General features: G+C 35.9%; 1 long non-coding RNA gene across 7 annotated transcripts in view; it reads right to left on the bottom strand.

Annotated features, from left to right (window-relative positions):
• LOC148782827 (uncharacterized) overlaps nucleotides 1–6,075 on the bottom strand; it is a 60,579-nt gene extending 54,504 nt beyond the window's left edge. For 2 of the 7 annotated variants that reach the window (XR_016051028.1, XR_016051026.1), the window contains exons 1-5: nucleotides 5,654–6,071; nucleotides 4,935–5,027; nucleotides 4,519–4,573; nucleotides 3,844–3,911; nucleotides 3,498–3,723 (exon numbers count right to left, since the gene is read on the bottom strand). This is a non-coding gene — a long non-coding RNA (uncharacterized LOC148782827). Of the gene's footprint in view, nucleotides 1–3,497; nucleotides 3,751–3,843; nucleotides 3,912–4,518; nucleotides 4,593–4,934; nucleotides 5,052–5,653 lie in introns of those variants that run through there. The other 5 variants (XR_016051027.1, XR_016051024.1, XR_016051029.1 and 2 more) reach the window with 4 other exon arrangements.
• Nucleotides 6,076–20,227: the final 14,152 nt, after the last annotated feature.

Genomic DNA, 20,227 nt, shown 5'->3' with positions numbered 1-20,227 from the left:
TCGAAGTTAGTATCAAATTGATCGTCATGTCGAGCCCAACGATAAAGTAATCATCTTTTGACCATACGGACATCGAAGCAACCCCGAATCATCTTAAGAAAATCGAACACGTTCCATGGTTGCAACAAGGACTGTTTTAGAATTTCGTGTATTGTTGGGCAGGGGCAAAACTGTAATTTTGCATTCATTTTTAGATTTTATTTTAATTCAAATAAATTGTCTTTTTTAGCAATTAGAGTAAGTTTTGGACATACACCAAGATTTTGGGCCCAACTCTCATTGTAAAGGACCTTCAACTGGATAAAAAAAATTTAGATTTTTCATTGAGATTGTGGGCACATCTTGGAGAGAGAGAGATGAGAGAGAAGAAATAGCCGATACCCCTAGGTAATTTTCTCTCTCCTCCTCTCTTCTCTCTCCTCTTCTCTTCTTTCTTTCTCTCTTCTTCTTCCTCTTCCTTTCTTTCTCTTCTTCTATGTTTCTCTCTCTTCTTCTTCTTCTTTGTTTCTCTCTCTTCTTCTCTCTTTCTCTCTCTTCCTCCTCTTCTCTATCTCTCTTTTCTTGTTCTTCTCGCTCCTCTTCTTCTTCTCTCTGTCTCTCGCTTCTGCTATTTTTCCCTCTCGTACCTCTCTCAACATGCACAGTAGTGAGAAACATTGCGCATGCCTCTTCCTTTCTTTCTCTCTCTTCTTCTTTCTTTTTCTCTTCTCCTCTTTGTCTCGCTCTTTTCTTCTCTCTTTCTCTCTTTTCATCTCTCTCAACATGCATGACAGTAAGTACCACGGTGCATGTTTCTCTCTTTCCTAATCTTTTCTCTCCTCCTTTACTTTTCTCTCTCACGCTCTTTTCTGTTTCATTCTCTCCCTTTCTTAATCTACTCTCTTTCTTAATCTTCTCTCTCCTCTTTCTCTCTCTACTTTCCTTTCTATCTCTTTCATTTTTCCTAATCCCTCTATTTATTTCTTCTTGTCTCTCTGTACTCTCTCCCTCTCTGTTCCTTCTTTCCTTTTCTTCACTTTCTCCAATTCTTTCTCTCTTTATTCTTTTTTTTCTCTCTCCTCCCCAGTTATGCGCGGTGGTACCCATCGCCAAGCATGACATTCTCCTTCTCTTCTGATCTCCTAGAATGAACACAGTGAGTTGGGCCCTAACCAGAGTGGCGGGCAGAACCACTGTTTAAGTGCTTCCTTCCCCATGTTGTGCAAGGCGAGGCATTTCTTCTCTTATCCTCTGACAAAGGCATAGAGCCGAGCCGTTTCCCAATTGGTGGGCCGGGTCGTGTTTGAGTCTCTTCTGACACGTACGGCAATGCCTATAGCCAAGCGTGTCCCTTCTTTTCTCTCTTCTGTCTCTTTCGCCCCTATTATGGATAGCGGAACCCATCAGCATCCATATTCTCTCTTACTCTCTCTCTCATGTCATGGACAACATAACCCATCGCCATCCATGTTTCTTCTCCCCTTCTCTTCCTCTCTCCTGCCATGAACGGCAGAGCCCATCACCGTCCATGTTTCTTCTCTCCTTCCCCCTTTCTCTCTCCTCAGTCATGGACGGCGGAACTCATCGCCATCCATGCTCCTTTCTTCTTTCTCTCTCTTCTGTCATGGATGGCAGAACCCATTGCCATTCATGTTACCTTCTTCCTCTCCCTCCTGTCATGAACGGCAATGACCATTGCCGTCCATGACATAACTGCATCTCTCCCTTGATTTTATTCTCTTTCATAACTGCCATCTCTCCCTTGATTTTATTCTCTTTCTTCTCCCTTTTCTCTCTTTTCTCATCTTCTTCTTTTCTTTTTCATCTCTCTCTCCTCTCCCCCTGCTCTTCTCTTTCTCTCTCATACTTTCTGTTCTCTCCCCTCTCTCCCATTTTTTCTCTTTATCTCTCCCTCTCTTTTGTTCTTTATCTCTCCACTCTTCCTCTTCTTTCTTTTCTTTCTTCTCTCTTATCTCTCATCTCTCTTTTCTTCTCTTCTCTTCTTTTCTCTTCTCCTTCTCTCTTCTTCTATCTCTCTTCTCCTCTCTCTCTCTTCTTTTCTTCCTTCTTCTCTCTCACTATTTGTTCCTATTGGCAGCACATATATAAGATCCATGCCAAACAAAATCAATACCCATTTCAAACACTCTGTTTCTCTTCATGCTCACTAATTCTTCTTATATGATAACTGAGCAAGTTACTATGGTTGCAAACTCTTCTAATAAAAGTAATATGGTTTCCTTCTTACTCTACCTAACATATTCTGTTGAAAATTTAAATAACCTATGCAAAATAGATGATGAAAAGAAGTTACTTTTCTGTTAAACCAAAATTGTTCTCTCATTTTCTGTATGAATAGCCTCACAGAAAAAGCTTAGTATGTTGTATTCTAGAAGAGAAAAGGCTTAATATGTTATATTCTATTTGGTGGACAGCAGCAACCAAGGTCTTGGCACTTTCTTGTATCAAAACAAAGTTCTTTTGAAATCCAAAAAGCTGCTGCTCAATGTCGTAAAAGACAGTAGCAGGCAGCAAACTTTTCATAACAATAAATGGTGTGGATGTGTGCTGAAAACGCACGTGGGAAGTGAGCAGCAGAAGGAGCATGATAACAACAAGATGACAGCTAAGTTTGTAATGATAAAAACAAGATGAAATCTGTGAGAAAGATGGAGTAACCTGCTGTTTCTTGTTTTTAAAAAAGACTAAGATAATCCGGGCTAAGAGATGAGCAAGACAGAGATATTCAGTCCCAAAGATGATGGCCAAGAGTTCAGAATTCAAGTAGGAGCAGTTGCACCAGTCGCTCCTCCACATCCACATCATGCCAATGGTTCAAAACCATGTTACCATTAAATTAAGAGAAGGTAAACCAGCTGATAATATGAATCATTGTCTTAAGTATCCATGTTTAGTGACACTCAGATGTTGTTTTCCACATTCAGAAGCCTATAGGGATGCCTATATCACTCACACACACAAACTGATGTCTATATCACACAAACGGATGTCGATATCACACACACAAACACAAACATAGAGAGAGAGAGAGCGAGAGAGAGGGCAAATGCATGCTTGAGATATTACAAAGTAATTTACAAAGGAACAATCATGATTCTCATGCGTGAATGCCCCATAAAAGATATACTCATAAGAAGATAATCAGATGTATATCAATTCTCACTTTTTGTCAAAATGCTAAATTTTATACCTCAAAGTTCAAACCATCACATGGGGAAACAGAAAAAGCAGAATCCAAATTAAGTAAAATCGCAGCAAATCAGTTGAAGAAACCCAACAAATTACAATTGATGCCTTATTATCTAGAATAAAAAATGTTTTCAAGTTTGAAGAATCCTTATTCCTATTTCACTGAGAACCCATCAAAAGTATGAACTAAATAAAGCAAGTAAACACACGAAGCCACGACAATGTCAAAAATCACCTAAGAAACAATGTAATGTATGCGTTATTCTATAGAGAGAGAGAGAGAGAGAGATCAGTATAGAAAATTGCACCTGAAACCAGGAGAAGGGAGGGCTTCACTCTCCTATCTGAGTAGGAACTCTGCCATGGAAGAAAGCAAGGGCTGGGGCAACTTAAGAGAGTGCCATTGCCACGACTCGACCTATGAACACTAGTTCTTGCACAACCCAACTGATTTTTTTTCAATGTAGCTCTCTCACTCTCTCTCTCTAACTCTTGCACCATCCTGCTGATTTTTGCAATGAAGCGCTTCCATAGCTTGAAATATATAAATAAAGCATCAGTCTAAAACAAAGTTAGTCCCACAAATTTTGCTAGCCCGTAGATTTCAAACTAGGATTAAGTATGCAACAAAAGCTTAATATCAATTTTCCTCACCGCAATAATATGGCAACGCCGCGAAGGCATGGGCTCCACTGGATGCAAATTATATGAAACACATCACACTGGTAAAGGCACAAACAGAATGCCCATCATGCAATTATCAATCAAGGATAAAGTAATTTGCATGCAAACCTTGGTCCATATTTGCTGAATACAGTCATGTAAGAAACAAGCAACAAAATTCTCGACAATTTTCCTTGTCTACAATTCCAATTATACTCAATTTTAGAACATTGTATTTCAGTAGATTGCAAAATGTAGAGACAAACCACATTAATTGAGAGAGAGCTTTTTAAAATCAGTAATGCATTGGGCCTTTGTCAGAGTAGGCCATTCACATTCATGAGTTCCACAAAAATAGGGGGAAAGTAAAAAAAAAAAAAAAAAAGACACTTAAACCAGCAGTTTATCAAGAATTCAATAACTTCAAGGCCCAATCAGCAGTCACACTAATTAGCTCTTTTTCTAGAAGACTAATGTATAATTAAAATTAGTAATGCTATGTCATGAGCATCAAAATGCATAATCGGAGGTTTACTGGAGACCAAACTCTTCACATAGCAAAATGCATAATTAAAGCAATGGACAATCATGGAACTATGATTCATGAAGGCTCAATTCCCAAATTCATCAACAAAACCTCAAGAAAATAAGAAAAAAAACAATTACAGTGATCATCTCATTATGAAGTGATCATGATGTAGCTGCTTGCTTTCTATTCCAACTGCAGTTGTAGTAGAACACTGCGATTAAAAAAAAACTACATGGACCATCAACTTAGAACCAATGTCAATTCATGTATGTGAATTATGATAAATGTGCTAAATGAACCAAGTTACTCCAAATTTATTAAACAAATTCAATTGAAGACAATATATAAAGATGAAAACATTTGATGAAGCTTTAGAAGAGTTCTACAATAAAATAAAAAATTCAAAGGGTCCAACCACCACCAAAAATTAAAAAATCAGTATTCATATCTTTACCAATTTTATTCCGAGGGTACAACCACCACCAAAAATAAAATAAAAAATCAGTATACATCTCTTTACCATTAAAAAAAAAAAAAAAAGAGAATATACTACCATGCATCTCTTTGGTAAGCTAGAACCACCGCATAATAAAAATCCACCAAGATATGGAAAGTCACCGAAATAAAAATCAGTACACCATGATCCCTGACCACATCAAAAAAGATTAATGTTCCCTAAAAACAGAAGAAAGCATTATCGTAGTTGTAGAAACGCATCAACAAGGTCGATGTTCCGTAAAAAACAGAGTAAAGCATTATGGCAGTTGTAGAAACACATAAAAAATATCGATATTCCCTAAAAATAATAGAGCAAAGCATTATGGAAGATTTTAAAACAAATAAAAGATCAGAGTCCAATCAACTTGTGACAACAAACAACAAATATTGTATTCAGCTACGAACAGGTTTTCTTCCCCCCAAAAAAAAATTAACAAAAGCATTCTCAAGTAATGAAAAAACCCAATAGAAATGTCAACGATCTACATCAAAGTAGACCCAAAACTAATCTCAGGGAAAAAAGTTCAGGCACATATACATCAAAAACAACATGTTTTTACGTGAAATTTTGCGAAAAAAGTCACAAAGGAAGCCATTCATCATCAGTTGAATGATGAGAGAGAGAGAGAGCAAAGAGGAACAGGAAATCCACTTGAAAATGTTATTATGTGATTACGCCTTCCAAATTTTATTTCACGAAAAATTTCTCTATGAATGATCACAGAGAAAGAGATGGCATTTGATTCAATAGTCTGCAATAATTTATGGTTCAACCTCACTCTCTCGCTCTCTCTCATATGCACGAGCCCAACTGATAACATATATTCCACAAATGCACCTCGAGACCCATCTCTCTCTATCACGTTCACTCGAATCCAACAGAAAACAACCACATTCTCTCTCTAGAGAAAGGCATTGCCTCCCTCCCAGATACCCAAAACCAGGTAGAAAAATAATCTCTCCCTCTCTCTCTAACTCTCTAACTTGGGCACCAACAGTCTCCCCCTCTCTGTTTCTCTGACTTGGGCAGCAACAGCTCTCTCCCTCTCTCTCATTCTCTCTAACTTGGGCAGCAACAGCTCTCTCCCTCTCTCTTTTCTCTCTCTAACTTGGGCAGGAATGGCTGAACGATTGCTTTGCAGATAAAAAAGGTGGAGGGAGATGGGAATTGCTTGTTTAAGGAAAGGGAGCCAAAAAGCTGAGATTTCCTCTTTGGTGAAAATTGGTTCCCCCTCTTTAGTTTTTGCAGAATAAAGCCGCGTGTGAACGTGACATTTTTGGACTCGCGTGTGAACGTGACATTCTTGGACTCGTTTCTCTCTAGTTTTAACCCTCAAACTCCCTCTCCTCTCTCTTTCATATCCCTCTTTTGTCTCTTTACTCATTTCTTTCATGTCTCATCTCTCCTTGGATCCCTCCTCTCTCTCTCATCTCTACTCTCTCCACCCTCTTTAATATCTTTGTTTTTTCTCTCTCTACTCATCCTTTTCTATTTTTATCTTTCCCTTTCATCTCTACTCTCTCCATTCTTTCTCCGCTCTATATCCCTTCTCTATTTTATTTTATTTTAAATTAATTTTTTTTCAAATCAACCCTTCTCTATTTTATCTCTCCTCTTTCTCCCTTTTTCTTTTTTTCCACATTATATTATTTTTTAATATTCTCTCTCCACTTTCTGTATCTCTTCTTTTCTTCCCTTTCTCTCCTTTTCTCTCTGCATCCCCTTTCTCTCTGTTTGCATCTCTTATCTAGGAAACTCGGAAGCTCAAAAAATATAGCGTTCTCGGTCGAACAATATATTGGAATTTGAATATATTTAATTAACAGTTTTTAATACCGCACTTACCTCACGTAAGCAGCCTATTTAGATTTTTTAAGTTTTATTTGGCGTCACTCTCTACCCATCTGCCACATGGCAAAAAGTGACTATGAAGCCTATCGTTTCCCATCTTTTTTATAATGGGATGGTGGAAGTCAATCTAAAATGGGGAAAATGATTTGGCAGATTGTTAAGGGTGCGGTGCTATAAGAGCTATGGAATGAGAGAAATTCTAGAGTCTGTTAAGGTATAGGAGTTGAGATGTGTGTGGTGAAAAGTAGGAGAGAAATTGTAGAGTCTTTGAAGGTAGAGGAGTTGAGATGTGTGTGGTGAAAAGAAGGATCATTCATAATATTTGGAGTTAGCTTTTGGTAACAAAAGAGGTTTTTGGAGTCGCGGAAGTAGATGTTTTATTCAATCTCTCCAACTTGATCGGCTAAAGCATGATTAAAGTTCAGACAAGAAGTGTATGGAGGCCACCAGTTTATGGAACTCTAAAGTTGAATTTTGATGGAATTTCTTTTACGAATCTGGGAGTTGCTTCTTATAGTGAAAGGTTTTTATGATATGCAAAGCCTTGTGAGGTAACAATAGCGTGATGTGCGGCGATGGAAGCCATGCTTCAAGGATTGCGTATTTTTCTTCAACGATTTAAAACTTGGCCCTGTGTTATTGAAGGGAATACTATGAATATTATCAATTGGTGTACGAAAGAAACTCGAATACCATGGAGTGTGAGAAGTAAATATATAGATATCATGGATATTAATGGCCAATTGATAGTTTCTTTTCAGCACGTCTACAGGTAGGCAAATGCGATGGCGAATGACTTAGCAAAAAAAGGGACTCAGCTGGATGAATTGCTGGTTGCTAAAGAACTTTTTCTTCAATATTTCATTTTGATGTTTTTGTAAACTTGTAACATCTTTGTGTATTTAATGAAATTATAGTACTCTTGTAACAAAAAAAAAATAAAAAATTGAATATATATATCTATATATATTATAATTTTTGAAATACCAAAAATTTTATATAGATTGATTAGTCTCAACCAATAGCTATTTAAAAAATTTCCGATCCGGATCGGCCAATGAGCTTGTATATGACCCATTAACAATATTATGTTATAATTTATTATAATAATATAACTAATAATTATATATTGATAATCAAATTTATTTTATTTATTAATTTTATTTCTTAATTTACTTGTATTTTATTTATTAATTTATTTGTATTATAAATTATGTAATGTATTATTCTTTCTTATAGTTGTACATAAGATTTTTTAAAATTGGATGATATTATAAGACATTTTAGATTTGTTAGAATTCATGAGGCCATACGTGCATAGACATTGAATGAAATGGAGAGAGAAGAAGAGATAACACAATATTTATATGGTTCTGGCAGAAGCCTTACGTCCACGGATCCAAAGCCCAACAGGCTACATCTTCTCTATTTTGGATCAATATTTATATCAATATATACAGAACAATCACACAATTACATGAGATAAATATGGTATGACTCTTGGAGATATAGATAAATAGTAGGAGGCATTATCACTAAACTAACTTGACGACCATGTAACTTTGACTTGATCTCTTCTTATCTTCTAGATATCTAATCTTATTGAGAGATATATTCTCATACATCCATAATGATGTATATCAATATGAACCCGAGATATCCATATCCCATCACTCCCCCTCAAACTCAATATGCTTTGACACAAAGCAACTGGAGTTTGAATAGTAGTAAGTTGCTTAAAAAATTGCGCTCGATCTTCAGGTCTTCAGGTGCAAAGCATGACCGATAGAAGTAGTGGTCTCCATGCTCAGTTACTTGAGAGAGAGATGCAAGGGCTGTATATTTTTCACTAGAGAGAGCGTGAGAGATGCAGTAGGTCCTATGTAAAACCTAACAAAAATCTCCCTTCATCGGACTGATAAACTTGCCTCTCTCTCTGAAGCTCGTGAGACGTGGAAAATTGTTAGACAGCAAGCAGCAAGGATATGTCACAACACTTTGCAAGCAAAGAGGAAGATGTCTAGAGAGAGAAAGAAGCCCAATGGAGAGAGAGAGAGAGTAGCTTTTCCTGACAGATCTGATGAGAGAAAACAAAGACGGGTTTTTCGGCAGGGGTTTTCCAGTTCCGATAGGGGTTTTGAGGAGCTGAGGGATTAGGCCCTGGTTTGTTATCGGTCGGCATCTGATTGTTTCTCTGTGGCTTTTGAGGTGTTTTCGAAAAAACAAAATAGTTGTTTCTCGACAATTATAGCAGGATAGAGTCTCTGATCTCCTGATTTCCGGCAAGTTTTTTGCTAGGTAAGGGGCACCATGGAGAGTGATCATAGTGGTTGCAGGCAAGGGGCTAGCGTACCTCCACAACGGGGTGCAGCCGGCGATCTTCCATCATGATGTGAAGGCAACAAACATCTTGCTCAATGCCGAAATGAACACGAGGGTTGCAGACTTTGGGCTCGCGAAGCCGAAAAGAGAGGGGCAATCTCACCTGAATATATGTGGCTGGAACGCATGGGTATTCGGCACTTGCACCTGAATACGCCCTCCATGGGTAATTGACAGAGGAGCCACGATTTGGCTTTAAATTTAATATACAGAGAGAAAGAATGGAGAAGGCACTTGGCCGAAGCTGGTATGCTCGCGGCGTAACTTCGGTAACAAGACATGAAGTTAGAACGTTTGATCGAAAATAAAGCCAAGAACGAGGGAGAAATAGGGACGGCTTCAAATCATTCCACATAGACCACGATCAAAAGAGACGATGCTCTGATACCATGTTAGAATTCATGAGAGCATACATGCACAAACATTGAATGGAATGGAGAGAGAAGAAGAGAGAACACAACATTTACGTAGTTCAGGCCGAAGCCTTATGTCCACGGATCCAAAGCCCAACAAGCTACATTTTCACTATTTTGGCTCAACGTTTACATCAACAAGTACCTCTATATATAGAGGACAATCACAATTACAGGAGATAAATATGGTATGACTCTTGGAGATATAGGTAAATAGTAGGAAGCCTTATCACCAAACTAACTTGATGACCAGGTAACTTTGACTTAATCTCTTCTTATCTTCTAGATATCTAATCTTACCAAGAGATATATACTCATATATCCATAATGATGTATATCAATATGAACCAAAGATATGCATATCCCAACAGTTTGCATTTGCATAGTAAAATAATTATAAAATATAAACCAACAATTTCAATTTCAATATAAAATATTATAGTTAGTTAGGTTGTGGTAATTTTGGATGAGTAAAGTGAAATAATAAATATTTGATACTTTGTTGTAATACTAATTTCACTTTATATGACAAATTATTATTTTAATCGTATTACATGGAAGTGTTTTCTAATATTCTTAAATTATTTTGATGCAATATTATAATACATTTTATAATAAATTATACAGACATCCAAACAACATCTCCATAGTCATCTATGTTTACAAAGTAATGAAAGTATATAATGCATCACTCTTAATTTCTTTTAGAAACTAAAATAACACTATTTTTAGTAATTTATAATGATTTTTTGAAGAAAAAAAATAAGACAAAACTTGCCGATTCTTTGATTCGACATGCCAATCTATCATTCCGACGCTGTTTTTGGGGTGGATGATCTAGGTCGTCGGGCCGTTTTTTTTTTAAAATTTGGTTTGCTCAATGGCTAGGATATCAAATTTTTATGGAAATTAAATATTAGAAAATCACCTAATTTTACCACGATTTCATTTCCACACCAAAACCTGTTTTTCGATTTTCCAAAGCCTATAGATTCCACCCCTCGACCCCTCAATCCGAAACTTATGACACATTTGGTACTGAAAATTTTAGAGATAAAAAGTACCTAAAATTCTTTCAAAATATAAAATATCTCAATCCATGAAAATGTGGCCAAATAGCAGGGCGGGAGAAGATGGTCTCAAGCTTTTTTTAGGGTAATTCAGTGGGGAAGATAGGTCCCTACCCGTTCTTTCAATAGATTGGGACGTTACATTTTTAAAGTATTAATTGGGGGTGTCAACGATCGAAATGGATACCATGATGTGGTAACTAGGTGTGGGGATGCTACCACCACAGCCCCAGCCCCTTTCTTATCTCAAGCTTCAAAGGGCAAATCACCGATATTTCTACAACAAAAATATAAATAATTTTCTCTTTAAATAAAAAATCAAAATAAATCCTAGTAAATTTTAGCTTTCCACTTTAGTATGATCCCAACGCTAGAAATGCCCGATACATGCCATTCTAGGGGTTGGAAAATCTGATTAGAAACTTATGGTTTAAGACATCTTGTTTGAAGGCTTGCTAAGAGAAAACCCCATGTTTTCCGAGAGGGCAACTACGGGGCTTCCAACCCTCAACCCTTCCCAAATTAAGACCACATATGGCTTGAAACTCTATTCTTGGGCAGAACAAACTATTACGAGCCCAATTTCTTTGAGTTGTAATGTATTTGAATAATTTAAATTTGTTCCTTCTTGTTGGTGTTTAGTACATCTGGATTCATATTTCATTTAGTTCCAAACACACACACATATCAACTTTGGGAGGCGAACAAGCATATGAAAGATAAGATTTTCAAATTAAACATCTAAAATCATAGGAGATCACTTCTCTATCTATATCATATATGTCAATATTATCTAATAACTGGACAATCTATATTCATATTCATGATATTAGTAAAAAGGGACTTGGGTCATGGTGGTAGCACCCTCACACCTTAGTCATCACGTTGTGGTTTTAATTTTTACTGACACCACCCATTAATATCTTCAAAAAATAACTCCTAAACTATTTAAAAAAATATGTAGAGGCATGTCTTCCCCCATTGAATTACCTCTCCCCACCCCCCTCCCCCAAAAACAAAATAAGAAAATCATATTAAATTTTCAGGCACATATAGTCTGTCTGAAATTACCTCAAAAAAAAAAAATCATATTAAATTTTCAGGCACATATAGTCTGTATGAAATTTTCAAGCACATAAAGTCTGTATGAAATTGTTTCTTAGGGTTGTTCATCCTAAAATGACTCCTAGGTAGTTGCCTCATGGTCATGAGGTGATGATGAAAATGTAGACTAAGAAAAATGATTGCTAGGAGTCGCATTGGATTGAAAATCTCGAGAGAACAACCCAAAGCGAGGAAACCAATACTAATGATTACATAGTCAAGGTTGACAAATATTTTGGGAGGAAAATATTGTATGATGATTCATGATCATATAATTCATCACCATTCAGTTCAACAATTGACAATGATTGTGGAGAGTGATTTTCACTATTAATTTTTTTTTTTTTTTTTTGGATAAATCAGTGATGAAAGGCATCTATCCCTGATAGGATTTGAGCTCAGAAAGTTGCATCAAATGCTAACGAATTAAGCCCGGGTTTTTTTGCTCTCTTTTTTTGTCCCATTAACTTCAACCTATTGAAATTCACAACCTTGTTGTCCCTCCATCGTAGTCTGAGACGGAAATTCACAACCTTGTTGCCCCTCCATGGTTATATGGATCATATTGCATAGGAGATAGCTAGAAACCGCTTATTATTGAGACAGAGAGAGATGTATGAGTGATACAATTACATCAATCAACTAAAAATGAGTAAAAGAAACTACATTACTAACAAAAAAAAAAAAAAAGGCTCAAAATTGGAAATAATCTTTAAAGCTACAAATTTATATAAAAATTCTGAAAGGGTTTGCAATGGTTCAAGTTTAATATAAATACACTTGCTAGATTACACATCTTTTAATAAATTCAAAATTTGCCCACCTTCAACTTATTTTTCTTTCCTCTAATAAGACTTTACTTTTACTTTCTATCCAATACACATTATCAGAACGTAGTGTCTTTATTTCAATTTTTTTCCTATTTATGCATTACTTTCTTTTAAATTTATCAGAAAGGATCTATTCAACCTTAAATAATGATATGCAGTCTATTGTTAACTGAATAGGCAGCTAAGACCAACTGCAAGAAAAAAAAGGAATAATTTCATGTAACGGTTGTATAGTAGTATAATGCAATTACACTTCTAGAAAATCATGTTTTTTGGTATTTGTATGACTCCAAATTTTGCACACACGTTATCTTCATCCTCATTATTAATTCTATAAAAAACAAATTAAATGTACACCTTAGATATGGTCAAAATTAGTACCCTCCAACAATGAATCTTGACCGTCCATTTGGTGAATTTCAAGATCTGGACACCTTTTTCTTTATTAACATTAGTAATCTAAAAATGATAGCGCTACATATAAATTTGGGAATAAAAAAATTCTTCCAAGGTCTACATCTAACCATTTCACTAAAATGGATGACTTATATTAATTGGGCTAAAAAAATACTTTCTAGGGCGTGTTTTCAAATTTTTATTTTTTGTAATTGTTCTTAAAAATGAAAAGAGTGTACATTTAAAAGTTCATGTCAAACAAATGTCACTAACATGGTCTTCGAAGATGCTTGCGGTATACTACGATACAACCGTTGCATGAAATCATTCCCCAAGAAAAAATTAGTAGTTATACATTTTGAAGTTTTTACAATGTCAATTAATATTGCCCTATTCCATTTTCTATTGTCAAAACCCATGTGCTAGGGGTAGCAACGGGGTTGAGTCAGGTCCAAGTCTGGCCAGACCCAAACCCGGTCCCCAAAAAAAAATTATGCGACTGGGAACTCGGACCCTAACCTGAACTTGAACCCAACTGGACCCGACCCAAAACAATATCTTAAATATATATATTACTAGTTAAATATTATAACTAAAAATATATAGTTCCATTTATTTAGGTATTAATTAAATATTATTTAAGAAAAACATTATTTGTACCAGGTCCAATATTTAGACCTAGACCCAACCCGTCATGTCCAATTTTTGGACCTGCACCCATACCCTTCTCTCTCTATTCATGCTGCTTTTGTGTCCAGTGTCTTATTTGTCGCCGTTGTATCAGACTTGGGAGCTGCATTGGTGCCACTGGGAGTGGCACCATAACTCTTTGCTTTTGAATTGCTCCCAGCTCGGTATTCTTGAGTCTTGATCTGCCTCGTTTTGTTTTTCAAGTTCCTTCAGCTCTATCTGAGTGACATTGGGGCTCACGGGGGCTAGTTTACGGATGGGTCAAGGTGAGTGTGAGGTAGTTTTCTTAGGGTATTTTGATTTTCAATAGTTTCCTTGAACGAGATTGGGGTATCTACAAGTACATTATATGATATTTTATATTTAGGGTGCAGTTTATATAGAGCCGAGGCTCTAAAAAATCAAATTAGATCCCACATTCAAATAGTGTCGAGAAATATGGTTTCAATACTGAAAATTTTTGTGATAGCCTTAAATTATATTTTCATTTTTAGTTATAAAATTTAAAGCTTCAAACATAGTGTAGACCAATCAGATCTATGAAATATTGAAAATCTTGAAAATTGACGGTCCAAAAATTAGTTACAAGAAGCACTATTTCCAAAACTTGAAATCTATTTTTTTCTCATATCCATGCATCTTGATGTTGAGATAATCAATTTGATGATATTTGGGCATCAAAACAAGCTCTTCTAGTGAAAGTTTTGAGGTATTCTCTAATTTTATATAATATTGAAATATATAATATTTTAATAATATTTTAATAATATTTAAATAAATATAATTATATATTTTTAGTTATATTAAATAATATATTATTGAATAGTACATAATATATTTTATTTTATAATATACTTTATTTATATAAAATATATTTGCAATAATATATTATATAATATTTAAATAGCATTTAAATAAATATAATTTTTAATACATGTACATATTTAACATATTTATGAAGTATATTTATATTTATGAAATATATTTAAATCAAGTTAATATACATGTGTAATTCATTTCAGAGTGCTCTTTAAATGTGTTAACCAAACATGGAGAAAAGACAGTTCGTAAAAAAAAATTTCTGCAAAGTGTTTGTATGTATGAATATTGTTTCTAGAAAAATATTTACGCACCAACCAAGCGTGCCCTAAGAGGGAGGAAGCCAACCAAAACATTCCTAAGAGAGAGGAATAGAGTTTAATTTTTGGGACCCTATTACGCCACCCAAAACATTCATGGAGATCATAAAAATTTTAAAAATTTATAGATGGACCCAAAAATTTATCAGTTTGGTTTATAAAAATTAGAGAAAGTATATATGGGCGAGAAAAGTTTACGCCACCCAAGATAATAAAAATTAGAAAAAATTATATATGGACGATAAAATTTATCGGTTTGGTCTATAGTTTATGAAAGTTTACACCATTTTTTTTTTTTGAGAGTTTATGTTGATTTTAGGAGAGAGAAAGGTTACATGATTGGGATAATATTAGGCCACCCAAACCATTCATGGAGACAATAAGAATTTCAAAAAATATATATACAAACTGAAAATTTTATAAGTTGGGTCTGTAGTTCTTTAAAATTTTATGCTAAAGTTCATGTTGCAAAAATCGAACTACACTTTTTTTATTTTTCTATTTCAATGGCTTTTGGAGGCACTCCGATTCCAGACACTGACCCATTTATGGAGCAATTCAATTTTGAAAACGTTAGACCGCCTCACTTAGCATTTCTTTAAAGTATATTTGTTTGTTGTCCCCAACTGCATTTGAAATAAAAAGACTATAAAAAGAAAATGGTGCTTTTTCTTTTTTTCTATTTTTTTTCTTTTTTTTTTTAAATTTAGCTCCATAGAATTTTTCGAATGCATGTATGTTTCATGTATACTCCAAGGATATCTCTAATATCCCTAACATCCTTCGTTTTATGCATATGTTTTACAAATGAAATGTATTATACTCCAAGGATATCTCTAACATCCCTCGTTTTATGCATATGTTTTACGCTATGCATGTATGTGGTCGACCACGTCGCGTACGGAATACTAAATATAAGAAAAGGGGAACAAGAGTTGGTCCAAAATCGATAATGTTTAAATTTTATTTATATTTTTAAACAATCAAATCATTTAAAATTTTAGGTATGTGTTCTTTTCATCAAGGCGCACCTAATAAAAATATAAAAAAAAACTATTTGTGAAAGGTAAAATGACCAAAATACGCCTCAAAATGTTTTGAGGTATTTTGGTCAATTTATTTCATGCAAAATATTTTTTAAATATTTTTAAAAGAATCACCTATTTTTTGTGATTTAAAAGGTTCACCTATTTTTTATGAACACACACCTAAAATTTCAAGTAACTTAGATTTTTAAAAAAATAAATAAAATTCAAACACAACAAAACATCCGTAATCATTAGATCGGCCCATATTCAATCTGGGCCGTTGGGCTCATATGTTCATATGAGCTAATAGGCAAATATCAGATTTTCCTCTATATATATATATATATATATATATATATATATATATATATATATATATATATATATATATATATATATATATATATATATATATATATTCTAAATGTGGTCTAATACTAGAGACATTAGACATCAGAACAATATACTTTGGACCAACCTTCTTCTTTTTTCTCTCTAAATGCAGTCCCATACTTATGACATTGAACATCAAACTGATATACTTCATAAAATAGGGTGGTCCAATATTTACAATATTGGACATCCCAAGAAATAAGTCATATTGGACTACCCTATAAACTACAAAACTAGAAAAATAAAAAAACTTATGGTCCGATGATTGCAATAATGGACCAGGAAAAATTGGAATATAAGAAATATGAAAAAAGGTCTCGATATAAAAATTTTAAAAATATGCACCAAACTTTAGTCCTTATAAAATTGGGGAAATTATAAAAAAAACATACATTTTTTTTAGATTATTAGAAATAAACCTCAAAAGTTTCAAAACCGCATCCCTACCCATCTTCTCCACCGTTTGTGTATTTTTGATAAAAATACCCTTCACGGTAGTCCTAGATCAGTGAAGGCATCACGGTTAATCCAGAATTGTGATGGTCATAGCAAGTTCCAAGCCAATTTGTATCGGGTTCAAGTTTGAAGCAACACGGCACTTAAAGAATCACGATGGGTTTTAGGACTATCACATGGTCACTTGCAGAATCATTGCACTTAAAGAAACGTGATGATTGTTAGGTTTATGTAGCCTTTAAAGGCCTTATGAGTGATTGTGAAGAGACATTTGATATAGTGGATCATAGACTCAGTGGGAGTGTGTTCTCTTGTTGACCATACCATCCAATTGAGGTTTGTAAATACTGGACTGTGCTTGACGGTCTAGGCCAGTCGGTTGAAAAAAACCCATGCTGCCTAGTGTAAGGACCAATATTTTTTTTCCCCCAGTCCAGTGACACGCACGGCGAGGGAGAGTGAGATAGAGGCCTAGCGCGGTTTGGAGCAACGCCAGCTGTGTAAGAGAAGAGGTTGCGTCAGCTGTGTAAGGGAAACGCAACGCCGGTTGTGTAAAGGAAACCCAGCGCCAGCTGTGTAAGAGAAGAGGTAGCGCCAGCTGTGTAAGAAAAGAGGTAGCACCGGCTGTGTAAGGGAGATGCAGTGTCGGCTATGTAAAGAGACCCATCACCGTTTGTGAATTCAAGACCTAACATCGCCTGAGTAGAAGAGAGAGAGAGAGAAGATCATTACCTCGCGTGCGAGAGGCAACGCCGCGTGTGGAGGGCCAGTGCCGGCTGTCTAAGTGAGCATTGCCAGCTGTGTAAGTGAGCATTGCCGGCTGTGTAAGGGGGCATCGCCGAGGGTGAAACTTGAGCATTGTCGTGTGTGTTTGGTCAAATCGTACAGTTGTCGCCTGTCAACGCCGCTCCTTACATGTCAGAGCCGCGTGCGATTGCGTCAACCAAAGTGTTTTCCAACCACCCTCTCCTTTTTAAGCATTTTCTTCCCTTAGGCAGCATTGTCTCTCCCATTTTCTCAACTTTTCTCTCTCTCTCTCTTGAAGTTCACTGCTGCCCCTTGAAGACAGCCCACTAGTGGAGCTAAAGAAAGCCTGTAAAGGCAGTGAGTGGGGATTTGAGATACTGTGGGAGTTTAAGGTAAGTGGGTTTAGCTTCTATGTATCCATGGTTTTTGTTAAAAACAAATATTTAGAATGGGTAAGATGATAGAATGAAAAATGGGAAGTATGAACAGGTTGACATGAGGTTGAAATTTCAGATTTTTGCTTCTAAATGCCATGACTGTTTTTACCACATATATGATATTGTTATTCATGGAAACTCATGAAATTGCTCATTGTGAGACTCCTTATCATGAACAAGGTTCCAGGCCCAAAGTGTAGCTTGGCCAAGAAATATTAAGTGTTCTTTAACATGAGATTAAGAATTTCTAGAACTATGATTGTTTTTGTATCAAAATGTTCGATGGCCAAATGGCGTCCAAATGAGACCAAATCGGTTCCAATTGAAAGACAAATATGTCTACTCCAAGTTTACTTTATGTCATGAGAAATTATGCATGGACCAAAAGATATGGCCTAAGATGTCGAGATATGATACTGCTCACAATCGCTGCTAATTCCAGCAATTGTAGCCCCTTTTGGGCCGTACTTTTGACCTAACAAATAGTGTCCAAAAACCTTCAAATTACCACCATTGGAAAGGTCTGTGAATGTATTCAAAGTTGCATGTTTTGAGGTTTTTGAAATTCCCGACAAATTTTGAATTATGCCCCAAGATGCGCGAACAAATCACCGCGCAATGTTGCAGGGAAAATTTCCAGCAACTAATGCTCACCTTGCACTCAGTTATAGACCCATCAAATGACACCCAAATTCTTTCAAATAACGGTCTTTGTAATGATCTGCGGGGAAGCTCGAAGTTTTATGTTTGAGGTATTCTGAAACTCCCCCTAGCTTGTGAGCTACGCCCTCACAAGAGGGGCATGTCACTGTTACATGTTACTGCACCAGTTTCATATCCATGCGACACTAAACTTTCTTGATATGTGATAAATGTGAATTTCATATGATGAATTTCATGTGAATTCCATAAAGATGTGTGAATGATGCCTTATGACTGCACTATGTGAGAAAAAGGGGCCACGAGCACAATAGTGATGAAATGAATTCATAATGAGTGTCCAATGCTACTGCGAAGGCTTATGTGCAAGTGCCCCGTGAAAGCTTATGGGGTAAACATCTTTTGCTAAATGTTATGATGTTATGATGAAATATGATTCATTTGTATGAGACATTGATTGATGTGAATGAATTGAATGCTAGAGCATGATAAATGGTCGTTGTTTATATTGATATTGACCACTATGCGGTGGGACACTCACCGGTAGTGGATACTGTTATGACATTGTGATGAATGGCCATTGTTTATATTGATATTGACCACTACACAGTGGGACACTCACCTGTAGTGGATATTGTTATGATATTGCCTACTACGTGATGGGACACTCATCGATAGTAAGGAAAGTGATGTCGGCATATCCCCTAATCTGCATAATGATAGGAACGGGTTAAGGGAGAGGATAAAGGGTCGCACCCCAGATTCATGAAATGAAACGAAATGATTGATGTCTTGCAAGGTAATGGCCTATCAAACCCCTAATGCGTGCTAGGGACTGTGTAAGTATGTTGAGGGTATTACGAAGTGGATTACTAAACTTGTCATTACCTTCCATTCTGTATGATGGTAGAGGTCTTAAGCAATAGGACTGGCTTAGCCTGATGGATAGGGGCTCTACTGTGGGAGTAGGTGATTTTGGGAGTGAGTGGATAATGATTGAATTTTTGAATAAAAAATGTTTAGAATTGCATTGATAGAATGTTAATGATTTCACTGATTAAATGCTCATGATCGCACTGATTTAGTGATAACTGTCGTTTAAATGAAATGAACATACTCGCTATCTTGATCTAACATTCATATGTGCTAAAATATGATTTTATATTTATGGATTGAACTGTTATCACACAAGGATAGAATCACTATAGATGCATAACACTAGATCTACTTACTGAGCTGTATAGCTCATTCAATTATTTCTCCTCTAGCGACAGGTTCAGGGCTTGGACCTCATGTTTTGCGGCGGGAAGTTGAAGCTAGATTTCGTGAAGAATGTGCTTAGATCGTGTTTGTGTCTGGGCTGTTTGACCCTAGGTTTTTGCTCTTTGTTGATATACGTAATATGGGACCTAGATGCCCTGAACTGAATGTAACATTTTGGAAGAAATTTATTTATAATGGATTTTTGGTGTTTGGAATTGTCGAGGTTCACCTGCTAGTTGAGCTATTGTTTTAGTCCTTTTCCATGGTTTGCTCGATAACTGAAAATAAAAGTGTTAAGTCCACTCCTTTTTGAGTGATAAACGTTACATTGGATCACGAACCCGGGCTCGGTCGCCCTTTGCTGCGTAAGGTACGGTGGTCGGGGGCGGGGTCATGACACCTAGGCATAGAGAATAAATTGATAAGGGTTCTAATGGGTCATCCTATGATGGGGTTGAAGTATGCCCGGATGAGTGAGCCAAGGGACT

The sequence above is a fragment of the Amborella trichopoda genome, chromosome 3, assembly GCF_054954075.1.
Source record: "Amborella trichopoda isolate Santa Cruz 75 chromosome 3, AtrichopodaSantaCruz75HAP2 v2.0, whole genome shotgun sequence".
Lineage (NCBI taxonomy): Eukaryota > Viridiplantae > Streptophyta > Magnoliopsida > Amborellales > Amborellaceae > Amborella > Amborella trichopoda.
This window is presented reverse-complemented; position numbering and strand designations above follow the sequence as displayed.